The 19,923-nt window shown below is 42.5% G+C and overlaps 1 pseudogene; it reads right to left on the reverse strand.

Moving 5' to 3' along the window:
* The window catches only part of LOC117190969, a 78,089-nt pseudogene extending 76,513 nt beyond the window's left edge, over nt 1-1,576 (reverse strand).
* Nucleotides 1,577-19,923: the final 18,347 nt, after the last annotated feature.

Here is a 19,923-nt window from a genome sequence, read left to right on the forward strand (position 1 = left end):
GGAAGGGGGTGTGGCGAAATTTTGAAACAAACTCGTCTCGGTCCGATATATTAGGAGTGTGGATACCAAATTTGGTTGCTCTAGCTTTTGTAGTCTCTGAGATCTAGGCGCTAATGTTTTACTCTAAGCAAAGCCGCCTATGTTACGTGTGTGTTAGAGAGAGACAGGGCGAGAATAAATGAAATTGTTTTCTTGATGCTGGCTATAATAATGATACGATCCAATTCAGATTCCGCAGTCTTAAAGATAAGGTCATTCTCTACAATTCTACGTTTTTGGTTTTCTCATATCTTTAAAATTGTGGATGCCACAGATTTTCGTCCTTTGTGTGGGCGGAAGTGGGCGGGGCGAAGTTTTGAAATATTTTTGTAGCAGTGACATATCACAGAAGTCTGGATCCAAAACATCGTTGCTCTCGCTCTTATAGTCTTTGACCACTAGGCGCTGAAGGGGACGGACAGACGGACAGACGGACAGACGGACGGACGGACAGACGGACAGACGGACAGACAGACATAGCTCAATCGACTCGGCTATTGATGCTGATCAAGAATATATATACTTTATGGGGTCGGAAACGATTCCTTTTGGACGTTACACACATCCACTTTTACCACAAATCTAATATACCCCAATACTCATTTTGAGTATCGGGTATAAAAAGGGACTTTGCCTCCCTATGCTTACGGGGGGTACTTACGATTTTATGATGCAGCGCCGAGAGTTCGCGCTCGGTGACCCGTCGGCTGGCCGCCTCGCGGCGACGCTGCCGGAACTGGCTGTACTTGTAGGCGAGCATCACACCGGGGAGGGCCAGCGCCTCCAGCGGAGACTTGCGACCGAAGGGCATTCCTGCACACACTCTCCTTTCGCTCTGTCTCTCTCTCTCTCTGTCTCTCTCTCTCTCTCTCTCTCTCTCTTTCTCTCTCTCTCTCTCTCACTTGGTTCTCTTTCGGTTTTCTTTGGGGTTTTTCTGGCTAGTTGAAATATTGCTTGCTGGTTTTCAAACACTTGGCACTTTTTCTTACTTCTATTCTCCTCTTTTCTTCTTTCATCTCTCCTTTGGACTTTGACTTTTAGCGGCCTCTCATTATGCAATCACGATTTGGACACTGGCACAACACTTACAACATTTGGCTGGGGGGCCCGCTGCTGGCCTGGCCCTGCCTAGAGTCCACTTTGGTTCTCTTTCTCTTTCGCTTTCATTTCACTTTTCTTTCTCCTTCGCATGCTGTTACTGTTATTACTAATGCTGTAGCTGGTGCGCCCTTTGCTGGCAACCCTGCTACTGCTCTGCTTCTGCTGCTGATGAGCTGCAATGAATTTTGCATTCTGCAATTTGAGAGACCTTTGCATGAGTGAGCGTGGGCGTGGGCTTGGGTGTGGGGGGAGTCCTGATTGGGAAAGGTTAAAAGCTCCCCCAGGATATACGTGAGTGAGGTCGAATGGGGACGACAGAGATCTACCTACGCGAAGCTCTCTAAAACGGACATCATATAGGAAAAGCTACAAATTATGTTGATATCAACAAATCGAAACAAAAACGAGGGGGAACGTTGTGAGTTGCTGCGGACACCGCAACTCTACAGTTATACCCGATACTAAGTCAGTATGGCTCTCCTCCGGCAGACGCCGCTAATATTAAACGACACGACAAAGAGTGCGTGAGAGAGAGACAGAAAATCAGTCTGAGCGTGACGTCGGGCGCTGCGTAGCCACGTAGATATGGTCGTTATCTATGATTCTGCGTTTTTAGTTTTCTCGAATGTGCAATATTGTGGATGCAACAGACTTTCGTCCTTTGTGGGGGCGGAAGGGGGTGGGGCGAAATTCTGAGATATACGTTTTATAGTGAAATCTTAAAGGAGTGCGGATACCAAATTTGGTTACTCTAGCCTCAATATTCTCTGAGATTTGTGGATGCCTCAGATTTTCGTCCTTTGCGGGGGCGGAAGGGGGTGTGGCGAAATTTTGACACAAAATGGTCAAGGTCCGATATCACAGGAGTGTGGATACCAAATTTGGTTGCTCTGGCTCTTATAGGTTCTGAGATCCTTGAACTCATATTTTGCAATTGGCAAAACCGACCATGGAACCTGTGTGTTAGAGAGAGACAGAGCGAGAAAGAATGAAATTGTTTTCTTGATTCTGGCTATAATAATAATACGATCTGGTTCAGATTTTGCACTCTAGAAGATATAGTTTTGAAATATTCTTGTAGCAGTGACATATCACAGAAGTCTGGATCCAACACATCGTTGCTCTCGCTCTTCTAGTCTTTGAGCACTAGGCGCTGAAGAGGACGGACAGACGGACAGACGGACGGACGGACGGACAGACGGACAGACGGACAGACAGACAGGGCTCAATCGACTCGGCTATTGATGCTGATAAAGAATATATATACTTTATAGGGTCAGAAACGATTCCTTCTGGACGTTACACACATCCACTTTTACCACAAATCTAATATACCCCAATACTCATTTTGAGTATCGGGTTTAACGAGGGGGAACGTTGTGAGTTGCTGCGGACACCGCAACTCTACAGTTATACCCGATACTAAGTCAGTATGGCTCTCCTCCGGCAGACGCTGCTAATATTGAACGACACGAAAAAGAGGGCGTGCGAGAGAGACAGAAAATCAGTCTGAGCGTGACGTCGGGCGCTGCGTAGCCACTGCAAATTGATTTGTTCATTTTGGCCATAAAAATGATCCGATCGGATCCAGATTCAGCAGTCTGATAGATATGGTCGTTATCTTTGATTCTGCGTTTTTAGTTTTCTCGAATCTGCAATATTGTGGATGTAACAGATTTTCGTTTTTTGTGGGGGCGGAAGAGGGTGGGGCGAAATTTTGAGATATACGTTTTATAGTGACATCTTAAAGGAGTGCGGATACCAAATTTGGTTACTCTAGCTTCAATATTCTCTGAGATTTGTGGATGCCTCAGATTTTCGTCCTTTGCGGGGGCGGAAGGGGGTGTGGCGAAATTTTGACACAAAATGGTCAAGGTCCGATATCACAGGAGTGTGGATACCAAATTTGGTTGCTCTGGCTCTTATAGGTTCTGAGATCCTTGAACTCATATTTTGCAATTGGCAAAACCGACCATGGAACCTGTGTGTTAGAGAGAGACAGAGCGAGAAAGAATGAAATTGTTTTCTTGATTCTGGCTATAATAATAATACGATCTGGTTCAGATTTTGCACTCTAGAAGATATAGTTTTGAAATATTCTTGTAGCAGTGACATATCACAGAAGTCTGGATCCAACACATCGTTGCTCTCGCTCTTATAGTCTTTGAGCACTAGGCGCTGAAGGGGACGGACAGACGGACGGACGGACAGACGGACAGACGGACAGACGGACGGACGGACAGACGGACAGACAGACATTGCTCAATCGACTCGGCTATTGACGCTGATCAAGAATATATATACTTTATGGGGTCGGAAACGATTCCTTCTGGACGTTACACACATCCACTTTTACCACAAATCTAATACACCCCAATACTCATTTTGAGTAGAGGGTATAAAAACAGGGCAGTACAAATTTTTATATAATTTACTTTAATTAATTAAAACTATCTTTTTAAGCCCGTTTTAAAAATTCGGAAAGTAAAAGTTTTTAATAAAACGAGGTGGAACGTTGTGAGTTGCTGCGGACACCGCAACTCTACAGTTATACCCGATACTAAGTCAGTAGGCTCTCTCCGGCAGACGCTGCAAATATTGAACGACACGACAAAGAGTGCGTGCGAGAGAGACAGAAAATCAGTCTGAGCGTGACGTCGGGGGCTGCGTAGCCACTGCAAATTGATTTGTTCCTTTTGGCTACAAAAATGATTCGATCTGATCCAGATTCAGCAATCTGATATATATGGTCATTATCTATGATTCTGCGTTTTTAGTTTTCTCGAATGTGCAATATTGTGGATGCAACAGATTTTCGTTTTTTGTGGTGGCGGAAGGGGGTGGGGCGAAATTCTGAGATATACGTTTTATAGTGAGATCTAACAGAAGTGCGGATACCAAATTTGGTTACTCTAGCCTTAATAGTCTCTGAGATTTGTGGATGCCCCAGATTTTCGTCCTTTGCGGGGGCGGAAGGGGGTGTGGCGAAATTTGGACACAAAACGGTCAAGGTCCGATATCACAGGAGTGTGGATACCAAATTTGGTTGCTCTGGCTCCTATAGGTTCTGAGATCCTTGAACCCAAATTTTGCAATTGGCAAAACCGACCATGAAACCTGTGTGTTAGAGAGAGACAGAGCGAGAAAGAATGAAATTGTTTTCTTGATTCTGGCTATAATAATTATACGATCTGATTGAGATTTTACACTTTAGAAGATATAGTCATCTTCTACGATTCTGCGTTTTTAGTTTTATCGTATCTTTAAAAATGTAGATGCCACAGATTTTCGTCCTTTTTTGGGGGCGGAAGTGGGCGGGGCGAAGTTTTGAAATATTTTTGTAGCAGTGACATATCACAGAAGTCTGGATCAAAAACATCGTTGCTCTAGCTCTTATAGTCCTTGAGCACTAGGCGCTGAAGGGGACGGACAGACGGACGGACGGACGGACGGACGGACGGACGGACAGACGGACAGACAGACATGGCTCAATCGACTCGGCTATTGATGCTGATCAAGAATATATATACTTTATGGGGTCGGAAACGATTCCTTCTGGACGTTACACACATCCACTTTTACCACAAATCTAATATACCCCAATACTAATTTTGAGTATCAGGTATAATAAAGGACGAGTATTTGTTCAGCTTCTTCCCCAAGGAAAATACTTTATATTCTCTGTGCAAAATAATTTCGTTGATGATTTTTTGCTCTCCTTTGACTGATTTCTACTTTTGTTGGCCCTGAGGGGGGAACCTTTTTAATAACAGAAAGTGTCGGGACTCGTTTTGGGATCCTATTCTGTCAGTAAAGTTACAAGACAGCAACTGAAATTAGAGAGCAGACGGCCGCGATGATCATTAATTTCAATTATAGTGCAAACAGAGACACAAAGGCTGGGGGCCACAGAAATTACAGAGCTTGTCGCGCACTTTTTGTGGGGAGGGGGCAAGTAATGTCTGTTCTTTGACTTGATGTGTTTACGGGATATTTTTGTGTCACACTTTTGTCCGACCCCCTCAACCCACCATCTAGTGTGGAGGATGTACCGTAGCCGTACCCGTACCCGTACCCGTAGCCGTAGCCGAAACCGTAACCGATTTGGAGCTTCAGGTGTAACCCACGTGCACGCTGGCCGACCTCTGAACGGTGAATGTCGCAGAGGAGTCCTCGCCTCGCCAGTGTCCCACGCAACCGTCGTGGAAGCTGAGTGAGCTTGACGCAATTTCCAGGGCGGGCGGCGGGGCTACAGTATGCTGGTCCGTTGGCCCTTCCAGTGCTCGGACACGTTTTGTTTACGCGAGTTTTTTTTCCCAATTGTTTTGACTGTTTTATTCAGTAGGGGCGGGGGCTGTGGCGGGGGTGGGAGTGCCTGGCAAATGGCAGGTTTAATTGATCAATATCAACCTCGAATTTATTTCGCGACGGAAAGTGAACAGTTGTCCGCGCTACGTATACGCCGCGTGTGCCGTCCACCTGCACTGTAGCGCCATCGAAAGCGACTGCCTGCCTGCCAGCGAGTTCAGGTCCGATTCTGAGTCGGAGTCCCCCGTCTCAGGCCCGTTTAGCAGGCCGAGTTTTGCATGGATTTTCCAGAGGCAGTTATTTCATTTTGGCGCAGGCGCCTGACGGCATTTACCGGCTATGCTCGTACTTCGGTATAACAGATTCGATTCTGTTACTTCCTGCTTCCCCGCACCTGCTGTGTGTTGCCAATTTATTTTTTACTCAGTTCACACTTCCCTCTCTCTCTCTCTCTCTCTCTCTCTCTCTCTCTGTGTCTGTTCCACTCTGTAATGCCAAAACGTCATCAGTGTGAGCCGTATAAAATAATCACGAACTTTGCGGCAACATTTCCATGTGCCTGCCTCCTGTTCGTCGTGTGGTGCCTCCGCTATTGGTGTTGTGGCTTTGTCAGCTCACGCCATTGTGTCCGTTCAATTTTATGAGACACTGTTAATTGTGGCCAGCCATTTGCCTCTTGTCCGGCTAATTGCTGCGGTTTTGTGCCACGTACGGTGTCCGATGGGCAATAAATAAAATGCACAAGAGCTGTAAATATTAAGTGTAATGTGCGCTTTTTTGGCAAGCATTTCCATGGGGGATATTGTGTAGAGAAAACAACCATTTGACAAATTCATTTCATGAAGTGTCAGCCAGCTTTATTACCTGAATATCGTCCACATAGATATTGTATATTGCTATTGGGTAGTTCGCATTGTATTTTGTAATCCCCAGAGCCTTCCTGTAAAAAGATATGTACAGAGATTTGGTAGTAGCAATATTTAACCAGCTGATCAAATGAGTTTGTTGTCTTTTGCACTGCAATTTGTAGGAGTTTTTGACCACAGTCTCTCTCTGGCTTCCACTCGTCACAGGTGCAATGCAGATCAATAGGTGGCAAGAGCGCAGGTCAGCTAAGCAGCTAAAAGAATTTCCAAATGTGCGAAGGTTTTCGAACGGCGACCAACGTAAAGCAAAAGTAATAGAAACCAAAGAAAAGTCGAAGAAAATGGCTGCAATATAAGTAAATTGTGGCATCAAGATGTGGTCTTTATCCTCAGAAGAACGTCTTTCAAAACCGAGCAAAAGGATTTCGTTGTGGAAAAAGGGATCATGGCAAGTGGCGATCAAGAAAAGGACCAGTTGCGGTACCTTCGGACCAAATTGTGGCAGCCGTTACTGGAAGCAAAAGCAAATGTAAACTGTTATACAAAAGCCAAAGAGAGCCAGAAAAAGTCTCTCTCACTCTCTCTATCTCTGGCTCTTTTGCCTGCTTTCGTGAACGGGTAGAACGTGGGGGGAAACACTGTTTGGCGACGCCATGGAAATGATGACGTAAATTGAAACCAAAAGCTGCTACGGCAACGAAATCTATTTGCAAGAAGGGGAACGGGGAACGACTGTAAGGCAGTGCCTCCCAACTAACGACCCCACCACCTCCTCCATCACAGCACCACCTCACAGGTGTTGTAGCCATCTCCGAGTGCATATTTATCGATTCGCTGAGTGCACTTCTGAGAGACAGTGGCAGGGCACAGATACAAATGGATATATTGAGCAGAGGCCGAGATGCAATGGCTTGGACTTTGTTCTAATGACATTTGCCGTTGGCTTGTTTGTTTCGCCCGCTGTTCTGCTGACAAACGCTTTCCATTTCCGCTTAAATGCATTCCACCCCTGCGCGTGTGTGTGTGTGTGTGTGTGTGGGTCTTACTCATATTTCGCTTGCCACGTCACAAAATGTTTTGGTTTAGATTTCAGAAGCTTTTAGTTTGTTTGTTCTGTGCAGCAGGGTTTTCTGTGTGTGTGTGTGTGTGTGTGTACACACTTATATGTATGTGTATGTCCTTCCATGTACTGTGTGCACTCTGTGCTCAATTTTGCGTTTTCTATTTCTATTTTTAGCCCTGCACTAAACCAAGCACAAGCGACAGGGGTGCCAAAGAGGGTCTCCGTCTCCGTCTCCTGCTGCACATTCGTCAGAGAAATGTTGCATAAATTAATCAACAATGACAACAAGCATATACATATCCGTAGATAGAAATAAATCGAAGCGAACTGCCACACACACACACACACAACAATACACAGAAAAGCTGCTCGAGACCGAGACCCTCATAAACAATCTCACCCTCGAAATGGACCACGCGTAGCCGATTGCAGGCAATGTAAACAAACACCCTAAACTGGAAGTTGAACATAAAACAATAGATGCCGCACTAGAATCCAGCCGCACTAGAATCCAGCCGCACCAGAATCACGCCACTCTTCAGAGATCAATTACTAATCGATTCTCAAGAATCACACCATCCTAGCTGACCAATCAGAGGCCCTATTCTCAGCCACCCCCAAGTAATGCAACACCGCTCATACGCAGCGGAAGCCTTTCATCAAAAGCCGCCTATCCCTCATATCGATCGAGTCACGTACTCCATCTCCGAAGCCGAAGTCGAAGCCAACGCCTCCGAATCCAAATCCGAATCCCAAACCGAGCATCATAATATAAATAGTCTACATCTAAGAAGCCAGCTGAGTTCTGTTCAAGACAAACGTCAATCGCGACACCGTCGGAGAATTCAACCAAAGTTAATTCCGTTCAAGACATCAGACCTCAGTCATCGTCGGGGAAATAACTAACCAATGTACGCTAAGTTTAAGTGAAAGAATAAAACCTTTTTTAAAACTTAAACTGAAGTGTCGCATATTTAACTGGCGCAGTCGGTAGGATCTCAGTTAAAAGTGAATCCTTTTTTTAAGACGATCAATTGGCGTAGTGACAGTTACAGTGCGTAATAACCTACAGTGATCAGAGAAAAAGTAACGCTAATACTAAAGAGATCCGCCAAAGAATCTACACACGATTAAACTCAATTAATATTAGAAAAAAATAAATAAATAAAAAGAAATCAACATGCCGCTAACAGAAATACACATAAACCAAGCCTTGAAGTCAATCAGGCAAATTCCACCATACGACGGATGCCAAGAACGCCTAAGCTCGTTCATAAGCAGGATTGAGTACATCTCCGAATTGTACCCAACAGAAGACATCCGGCAACAAAGCATCATGTACGGAGCCACTGAGGGTCAACTGTGCGGACGAGCACAACTTTTATCACAAAGCCTTCAACCCAACACCTGGACCGATCTAAAAGCAGCCCTAATAATTCAACAACCACACTCCATACGAAACGCTGCTACAACAATTACACGACACCAAATTCAATGGGAATATTCGTAAGTTCGTAGAGGAAATAGAAATTAAGTCAAATGTTATAGTAAGTAAACTAAATCTGGAGACTAGCCCAGAAAATAAGATAATCTTTAAAAACGCTCTGGCAAATGCCACCAGACATACTGTGGAGATAATGTTTTTTATCCCCAATCGGCCGACTAATTATTTCGAATTAAATAAAACTCGGCGCAGAAATAAAATTACGATATGTTCTTTAATGCGTGACATCCAAATTGCAAGTGTGGCTTGCCTGCCCTTTACATTGCCGCTCCGATCGCTAAGCGCAGCTTCGCTCGGCCGACGTCGGTAGGCAGACGCAAAGCGGAGATAGCGAAGAGCGAGCTGGCAGAGAGCGTTTAGCAGGGCAAGCAAGCGCAAAGCTTTAACAAACAAATGAGTGACATAGACATAAGTAACAAACAAAATAAGCGGCTGAGGGCCAAGAATTAGGTGCTATTTGGCAAGCAGCTAATCGGCTGGGTTCTGCTCCGAACATTCACCCCCCGTTGGAAGGCAAAGGCTTTCAACAGATCCATCCTGAAGGGGCAGAACCGTTATTTTTCCAACGGCCCTCTTGAAGATGCTTGCTTGGGCGCAGCTGGCGGCTACGCTGGGATGATCGTCGAACGCAGCAATCGGCGCTTCTTTACGAAGGCGGCTTGTCGTGACTACGTCTTGATCATCGGGAACCTCTGTAATTGCATAGAATGGCAGGAAATTTGGCAATGTAGAAACTGTTGAAAGTTGAATTTCATTTGGCGTGGATATGTAGGTTTTTAATATATGGAAAAGTTCGCGCTGCAGTTCCTGATTCTCCGATCGCAGTTTTTCCACTTGCACCTGGCACTCGAGCAGCTGCTTCCTGCATTGCTGCTCTAAGTTTTGGTACTCCAGCGTTGTGGGTCGAAAATCGTCAATAGAGATGCACGAGGAATTTTCAAAAGCGGCTAAAGCTGCACGCTTATTCTCCGAGCTATCAATGCTTCCTGATACTATCCAACCAAGTTTAGTCTCCTGCAATGTTGGCAATTGGGCTGATAGTCGAATCTGTCCGACGCACATTAAATCGAAGAACAAACCAGAACCTATCAACAGATCGATACGTTGGGGCTTGGAGAAATTAGGATCAGCTAGTTTTAGATTATTCGGCATTGGCCAATCCTTTGCGTCTACGCCGAAGTTAGGCTGCATTTCCGTAATTGAGTTGGTGACAATTGCAGCGAAGGAAGCTCGATAGCTTGCGTCCTGGGATTGTACAACTATATGTACAGACTTGCTCGAAGGTAGAATGGAATCTCCAATTCCAGAGATGTGAACATAAGACGAGCGATGATCCAACTGCAACTGATCAGCAAGTCTAGATGTTACAAAGTTTGCCTGTGATGCAGAATCCAAAATGGCACGACATGGGATAAGTGCTCCATAACGATCTGTTACATGGACGAGGGCAGTAGGTAGCAACACGTTCTGGCTAGGCTGAGATTTCTGGATCGAGGGGGGAGGGCTGGAACACCCGCTTGCTAGAAGCACAGTCGCGGCCTCTTGCTGGATCGATTCCTCGGCCGGTGAAGAGGAAGATGAAGCACCAGTTCCCGATGGAATGTGGAGTAGCGTGTGATGTTTGGCCTGGCAATGCCTGCAAAGTCCTGACCTGCACCTCTGCAATTCATGGCCTTTGTTGAGGCAGTTCAAACACAAGCGGCTCTTCTTTGCTTCTTTGTATCGTTCAAACGCAGAGAGATTCAGGAATGCCTGACATCTAGATATGTAATGCTCGGAGGAATTGCAATGGTTACATATGGGGTTAGGATGGTCGTTACTGGAGGTGATAAGGGTGACAGGTTTGTCTTCTCCCACCTGTTGACTAGGACTTGTTGCCATGGCTGATCCCAAATTCTCCAGCATCCGACATCTCGCTTCCAAAAATGAGGCCATGCTTGATCACCGAGGCAATCCTGACGTCGGCAAGTTCTCTTCCCATTTCTCCTTTGTTTTGTGGTCCAGTTTCGTGCCTATGATGAAGATCAGCAACCCATCGGATATCTCCTGCGGGGTCGCCAAGGTCTGAAGTGCACGCAAGTGCGAATTGATTTTGTCGCTGAGCGCGCGCAAGCCGATAGCCGAGCCCTTCTCCACCCCTTGCAGCCCGAAAATAGCCTTGACGTGTGCCTGAAAATGTAACAGTTTATTATCGAATCGCAACATTAGTAAATTCAACGCCTTGTCGTAATTCTCCTCAGAAAGTTCCAAGGAACGAATCGTATCCAGCGCAGCACCATCTAGACATCCACGAAGATATTGGAATTTTTCGATGATTGGTATACGATGGTCTTTGTGCACCATTGTCGAGAACATCGAGTGGAATTCTGGCCAATCCATGTAGTTCCCCCCGAATCGCGGAAGCTGCAGCTCGGGCATTCGAGAACGGCCTATACTATTATAGGCGAACAACGACGAATTCCCCTCGAGAGTATGCCGAGCCGTTGAATTGGCAACATTTACCGTGCGAGCAGCCATCAACTCCCGCGACAGCCTGGACCTAACCTTGATATAAACATTCGAAAAGTCCAGCCGGGCATCATGGGCTAACTGCAGGAAATCCAGCCTTTCAAGGCTCGTTTGAGCGTGGTCGAAATCCGCATTCATTCGCTCGATTTGCTCTAAGCGAGCTTGAAGTTCTGCCTCATCTAACTCGGCAAGCTCTTCCTTGGTAAGAAAGCGATCCATGGCCTTTAATTGGCGCGCGATGGACTCGGCCTTGTGCTTGTAGAAATCTACATCACTCGGCATTGCTGCGTTCGCGACATTGGTAGGCTCAGGTGCTGCCATGTTGAGGTTTTAAAAGAGTCACTCAGCACGACCGAAAAAGACACCCTGTATACGTATAAACGTGGGAACCGAAAGCAAAGGGATTACAGCTAATGCCTTTAGCTGTGCGGCTGTGCGAGCTGTCCGATTCCGCTTTGTACTCCGCTTGTGTGTATTAGTGAGTTCGCTGCACTGCCTACCGCACTGCACTGACCGAATTGTCGCGACAGAGAAATTAATAGCCAGCAATGCGTGTATGTAGGTGTATGTAAGTGTGTTTTAGCACCGAATTGTGCTTAACCGCCGAAAATTTGCTAGGGCTAACGAATGTCGATCGCGAATGATTATTAATTGACACTGCAACTCTTCGATCACGTCGGGGTCACCAAATTTTATGTGGAGATAATGTTTTTTATCCCCAATCGGCCGACTAATTATTTCGAATTAAATAAAACTCGGCGCAGAAATAAAATTACGATATGTTCTTTAATGCGTGACATCCAAATTGCAAGTGTGGCTTGCCTGCCCTTTACATTGCCGCTCCGATCGCTAAGCGCAGCTTCGCTCGGCCGACGTCGGTAGGCAGACGCAAAGCGGAGATAGCGAAGAGCGAGCTGGCAGAGAGCGTTTAGCAGGGCAAGCAAGCGCAAAGCTTTAACAAACAAATGAGTGACATAGACATAAGTAACAAACAAAATAAGCGGCTGAGGGCCAAGAATTAGGTGCTATTTGGCAAGCAGCTAATCGGCTGGGTTCTGCTCCGAACACATACCATAGAAGATGCTCTACCCAATAAACTGTTCATCATTTTAGCAAAGAAAGACATTTCTACTATGGCTAATCTAGAAAAATCAGCTCAAGAGTTAGGAATCTACGAAAATTTCGTAACTGATAACAAGAATCACGAACACACAAGAAACGGAAATAACAATCGTAGGAATGTTGGAACTTATTACCCTCGCTATAGTAGTAACGATTATAACAAAAAATTATAACAAATAATAAAGGATTATTTAACGAATTTAGAAATTCCTTAAACCAGGGCAGAGTACAGAATCACACAAACTATCAAATCAATCAGACTCAGGCAGGTAGCAGTGCACCAAATCAGCTAGTCAAACGATCTACGGAAAGCCAAAGCGGACAAATGAAAATGGATGTAAATTTTCAGCAGAGTGCCTCGGAAGAAATCAAGGAAAACCATATATAGAAATAATCGTAAATAATAAAAAATTAAGAGGTATCGCGGACTCGGGATCGTCAATAAATATAATAAAAGAAAACTATACAGATTCCAAAGTCGATAGCGACAACCTCACCGTCCATACCATCAATGGACCCGTCCGTCTGACACAGAGCATTACACGTAATGCAACCAAAAACTGTCCGACAAAACAAAAATTGTATATTCATAATTTCTCTGAAAATTATGACATACTCTTAGGCAGAGAATATTTGATGGCCAGCAAAGCCGTCATCGATTACCGAAATGAAACGGTAACGTTAGGAGAAAGGTCATACCCAATCATCCAAAGTGGAGAAGCAATTGCCGTCGGCAAGACCGCACACAAAGGTGTTAAGCCATCTTCAAAGGAAGATATAACTACACCTAAGTGCCTTGACCCATCTCCTGAAGGAGAGCAATACTTCGCTTCCGCATTAGAGAATGAATTAAGGGAATGCAACCAGCTAAGGTTGGAACATTTAAATGACGAAGAAAAGGAGAAACTAAAGAAAGTTCTCTATGAATTTAAGGACGTGCAGTATAAAGAAGGTGACATTTTGACCTTCACTAGTACTATAAAGCACGAAATTAAAACCCATCACGAAGATCCTGTATATCGTCGACCATATAAATATGCTCAAATACACGATCAAGAAGTGACTCAACAAATCAAAGATATGATTAGACAGGGAATCATTCGTAAGTCGAACTCTCCCTATTGTGCACCCATCGCTATGATACCAAAGAAAATAGATGCTTCAGGAAAGCAGAAATATCGTATGGTAGTAGATTATAGAAGTCTAAACGAGGTGACAATAAAGGATAAATTTCCTACACCCAGAATGGACGAAATACTAGATAAACTAGGTAGGTGCCAATATTTCACAACAATCGATTTAGCTAAGGGATTCCATCAAATTCCTATGGAACCTAGCTCAATCCCAAAAACAGCTTTCTCCACGAAGCATGGTCATTACGAGTTCACTCGTATGCCCTTTGGGCTAACCACTGCCCCCGCTATCTTCCAAAGATGTATGAACAATCTGCTAGAAGAGTTAATTTTCAAAGATTGCCTCGTATACTTAGACGACATCATTATATTTTCCACTTCATTGGAAGAACACGTGTTGTCACTAAGGAGAGTATTTGGAAAGTTGAGAGACGCCAACTTAAAGCTACAAATGGATAAGTGTGAATTCCTGAAGAAAGAAACGGAATTCCTAGGCCATGTAGTAACAACTAACGGCATAGTTCCTAATCCAAAGAAAATATCTGCCATAATAAACTTCCCAATACCCAATACAACCACAAAAATAAAATCATTCATAGGTTTATGTGGATTCTATAGGAAATTCATTCCCAACTTCGCTAATATATCAAAACCTATGACACTCAAATTAAAGAAACGAGCAGTCATAGACCCAACAGAGGAAAAATACGTCGAGGCCTTCGAAAAATTGAAAGTACTTATCACCTCAGACCCCATCCTCGCATTCCCAGATTTCAACAGAATGTTCACGGTAACAACCGATGCAAGTAACATTGCATTAGGAGCAGTGTTGTCGCAAGACCACAAACCCATCTGCTATGCAAGTAGAACCTTAAACGAACATGAAATCAATTATTCAGCAATAGAAAAGGAATTACTAGCTATAGTTTGGGCAACTAAGTATTTCAGATCATACCTGTTTGGTAGAACGTTTGAGATATTAAGTGATCACAAACCCTTGATTTGGTTGAATAACCTCAAGGAACCAAATATGAAGCTACAACGATGGAAGATCAAATTAAATGAATTTGACTTCAAAATAAAATATTTACCAGGAAAGGAGAACCATGTAGCCGATGCGCTATCAAGAGTAAAGATTAACGAAAACCTACTCGGGGAAATCATTAATAGTGATTGTGCAACGGTCCATAGCGCTCAAGAAGATAATACAAATTATATTCCACTTACAGAGAGACCAATCAATTACTATAATAGGCAAATAGAACTGATTAAAGGTAATGAGGATAAGGTAGAAACATCGCACTATTTCCACAAGATACTGATAAAAATCACATATACCGAAATGATAGAATCATTAGCAAAAGATATAATAAAGGAATATGTGTGTACCAAAAAGAGTGCACTATATTTCCATAACGAAGCGGACTTCCCACTGTTCCAAAGGGCATTCCTGGAGAAAATCAGTCCAAATCACTTCACTAAACTGATTAAGTCCAGTACCAAACTCATAAATATTCCGAACTACTCCGAATTCAAAGAACAAATATTGAAGAATCATAAAAAGCTACTTCACCCAGGTATCGAAAAGACCACTAATTGGTTTAAAGGAAAATTCTACTACCCCGATTATCAAAAGTTAATCCAAAATATTATCAATGAATGTCCTACGTGCAACGTTGCTAAAACAGAGCATCGTAACACCAATCTAACCTTCGAAATCACCCCTGAAATACAAAATATCAGAGAAAAGTATGTCATGGATTTCTATTTGGTAGGCAATCAACAATTCCTATCATGCATTGATGTATATTCTAAATTCGCTACCCTTGTAGAAGTTAAGAGTCGTGACTGGTTAGAAACCAAGACAGCCATCATAAAAGTCTTTAACGAAATGGGCAAGCCACAGGGAATTAAAGCCGACAAAGATTCAGCCTTTATGTGCGCAGCATTGCAAGCATGGTTGAATGCGGAAAATGTGAAAATCGAAATCACTACCAGTAAAAACGGAGTTTCTGATGTAGAACGACTACATAAAACGATCAATGAAAAATTAAGAATCATTTCAAGTGAGGATAACATAGAAAACAAGCTCACAAAATTCGAGTTAATTCTATACACTTATAACCATAAAACGGTTCATAATACTACAAAAAGATCCACAGCCGATATCTTCCTGTACGCCGGACTACCACATTATAACACCCAACTGAATAAAGTTAGGAAGATCAATAATTTGAATAACGATAGAATCGACTTTAAAGTAGAAACACGCTACAAGAATGCACCCCAAGTTAAAACAAAAACAACCAACCCGTCCAAAAGAACAGGGGAAATTAGGCAGGTAGACGAAAAGCACTTTGAAGAGAAAAATAGAGGGAGGAAAATCACCCACTATAAAACGAAATTCAAAAGAAAGAAAAAATCTAATAAGTGTAAATACGATAATTGCAGAGTACCCGAAGAGAGTACTGGGAATCCGGAGCTACAACATGATTAAGATTATAATCTTACTAGTGTTCACCGTCCTACAGTCTTCCGGACAGAATATAGAGATAGATCCCATCAACTCAAGGAATGGATATCTCATATTCAAAACAAATACCATTAACATACCCATTAATTATGAATACCATTATCTAACAATTAATATAACAAGAACAGATGAAAAATATCAGAGTTTACTAGAACAGGCAACCCAATTTAATAACGTAATCCTAGTTCAATATTTAATCGAGAAATTGCAACGTGAATTCAACGGCATCAAAATAGCCAAAAGAAACAAAAGAGGCCTTATAAATGCAGTAGACACAGTATATAAATATCTATTTGGAACGTTAGATCAAGATGATAAAGTCGAATTAAAAGGGAAAATAAACAATCTGGCTAGCCACAGTGTTCAAGCTAACGAATTAAACTTAGTAATTCAAGCAGTAAATTCTGGCATAGAAGTTGTCAATAAATTAAACAAGGATAATGATAGAAATAAGCAACTAGAGATATTAATATTTAACCTTCAACATTTTACAGAGTACATAGAGGATATTGAATTAGGCATGCAGCTAACAAGATTAGGGATCTTTAATCCAAAATTATTGAGGCAGGATTACCTGAAACACATCGATTCAGAGAAATTATTAAATATCAAAACATCTACCTGGTTGAAATCAGACACTAACGAAATACTAATAATTTCCAACATCCCACGAGAGATCAGAAATATTCCTATACTTAAAATTGTCCCATATCCAGATGACCTAACGCAAAACAATTATTACGTTCTAGAAAACGAGGTATATGAAAAAGAATCAAAACGAAAAATAAATAACGAATGTATTTCAGGAATAGTCAAACAAGTAGAAACAAAATGTCCATACACCAAAGCACACCAAAACTTTCAAATAAGTTTCATAGAACCCAATATATTGTTAACTTGGAAATTACCAAAAACCATATTAAACCAAGATTGCCTAAACCAAGAAATAAAAGTAGAAGGTAACGCATTAATAAAAATACATAATTGCAGTATACAGTTAAATGAATTCTTAATATCCAACTCCATACCAGAATTTGCACAAAGCATCTACATCAACAATAACGTAACAAAAATGAAGCCATTGTCTTATTTGCAAACCAAAGAAATCGTAATAGAAAATACGCGATTAAATAATGTATTACATGTAAGCTTAATACTACTATTTGTCATAATCATAATAGGATTAAGCTTCAAATTGTTTAATCTAAGTAAAAGCAATAAGCCTAAAACCGACCCGCACATAGAAACACCCTTAGCCGAAGACGAGGAATCCCCAGCAGGCACAGTTTTAGACGCACCTGAACTATATCCAAGGATAATCGCCTGAGGATTGCATTCGCACTAGAATCCAGCCGCACCAGAATCACGCCACTCTTCAGAGATCCATTACTAATCGATTCTCAAGAATCACACCATCCTAGCTGACCAATCAGAGGCCCTATTCTCAGCCACCCCCAAGTAATGCAACACCGCTCATACGCAGCGGAAGCCTTTCATCAAAAGCCGCCTTTCCCACATATCGATCGAGTCACGTACTCCATCTCCGAAGCCGAAGTCGAAGCCAACGCCTCCGAATCCAAATCCGAATCCCAAACCGAGCATCATAATATAAATAGTCTACATCTAAGAAGCCAGCTGAGTTCTGTTCAAGACAAACGTCAATCGCGACACCGTCGGAGAATTCAACCAAAGTTAATTCCGTTCAAGACATCAGACCTCAGTCATCGTCGGGGAAATAACTAACCAATGTACGCTAAGTTTAAGTGAAAGAATAAAACCTTTTTTAAAACTTAAACTGAAGTGTCGCATATTTAACTGGCGCAGTCGGTAGGATCTCAGTTAAAAGTGAATCCTTTTTTTAAGACGATCAATTGGCGTAGTGACAGTTACAGTGCGTAATAACCTACAGTGATCAGAGAAAAAGTAACGCTAATACTAAAGAGATCCGCCAAAGAATCTACACACGATTAAACTCAATTAATATTAGAAAAAAATAAATAAATAAAAAGAAATCAACATGCCGCTAACAGAAATACACATGAACCAAGCCTTGAAGTCAATCAGGCAAATTCCACCATACGACGGATGCCAAGAACGCCTAAGCTCGTTCATAAGCAGGATTGAGTACATCTCCGAATTGTACCCAACAGAAGACATCCGGCAACAAAGCATCATGTACGGAGCCACTTAGGGTCAACTGTGCGGACGAGCACAACTTTTATCAGAAAGCCTTCAACCCAACACCTGGACCGATCTTAAAGCAGCCCTAATAAGCAAATTCAACAACCACACTCCATACGAAACGCTGCTACAACAATTACACGACACCAAATTCAATGGGAATATTCGTAAGTTCGTAGAGGAAATAGAAATTAAGTCAAATGTTATAGTAAGTAAACTAAATCTGGAGACTAGCCCAGAAAATAAGATAATCTTTAAAAACGCTCTGGCAAATGCCACCAGACATACCATAGAAGATGCTCTACCCAATAAACTGTTCATCATTTTAGCAAAGAAAGACATTTCTACTATGGCTAATCTAGAAAAATCAGCTCAAGAGTTAGGAATCTACGAAAATTTCGTAACTGATAACAAGAATCACGAACACACAAGAAACGGAAATAACAATCGTAGGAATGTTGGAACTTATTACCCTCGCTATAGTAGTAACGATTATAACAATCAAAACCCAAGTACTTCCAGAAATAATCATGGATCGAATCGAAATAATTCAGGAAATAATGCCGTAAATAATAAAGGATTATTTAACGAATTTAGAAATTCCTTAAACCAGGGCAGAGTACAGAATCACACAAACTATCAAATCAATCAGACTCAGGCAGGTAGCAGTGCACCAAATCAGCTAGTCAAACGATCTACGGAAAGCCAAAGCGGACAAATGAAAATGGATGTAAATTTTCAGCAGAGTGCCTCGGAAGAAATCGAGGAAAACCATATATAGAAATAATCGTAAATAATAAAAAATTAAGAGGTATCGCGGACTCGGGATCGTCAATAAATATAATAAAAGAAAACTATACAGATTCCAAAGTCGATAGCGACAACCTCACCGTCCATACCATCAATGGACCCGTCCGTCTGACACAGAGCATTACACGTAATGCAACCAAAAACTGTCCGACAAAACAAAAATTGTATATTCATAATTTCTCTGAAAATTATGACATACTCTTAGGCAGAGAATATTTGATGGCCAGCAAAGCCGTCATCGATTACCGAAATGAAACGGTAACGTTAGGAGAAAGGTCATACCCAATCATCCAAAGTGGAGAAGCAATTGCCGTCGGCAAGACCGCACACAAAGGTGTTAAGCCATCTTCAAAGGAAGATATAACTACACCTAAGTGCCTTGACCCATCTCCTGAAGGAGAGCAATACTTCGCTTCCGCATTAGAGAATGAATTAAGGGAATGCAACCAGCTAAGGTTGGAACATTTAAATGACGAAGAAAAGGAGAAACTAAAGAAAGTTCTCTATGAATTTAAGGACGTGCAGTATAAAGAAGGTGACATTTTGACCTTCACTAGTACTATAAAGCACGAAATTAAAACCCATCACGAAGATCCTGTATATCGTCGACCATATAAATATGCTCAAATACACGATCAAGAAGTGACTCAACAAATCAAAGATATGATTAGACAGGGAATCATTCGTAAGTCGAACTCTCCCTATTGTGCACCCATCGCTATGATACCAAAGAAAATAGATGCTTCAGGAAAGCA

Source organism: Drosophila miranda, assembly GCF_003369915.1.
Source record: "Drosophila miranda strain MSH22 chromosome Y unlocalized genomic scaffold, D.miranda_PacBio2.1 Contig_Y1_pilon, whole genome shotgun sequence".
In the NCBI taxonomy this organism is placed as follows: domain Eukaryota; kingdom Metazoa; phylum Arthropoda; class Insecta; order Diptera; family Drosophilidae; genus Drosophila; species Drosophila miranda.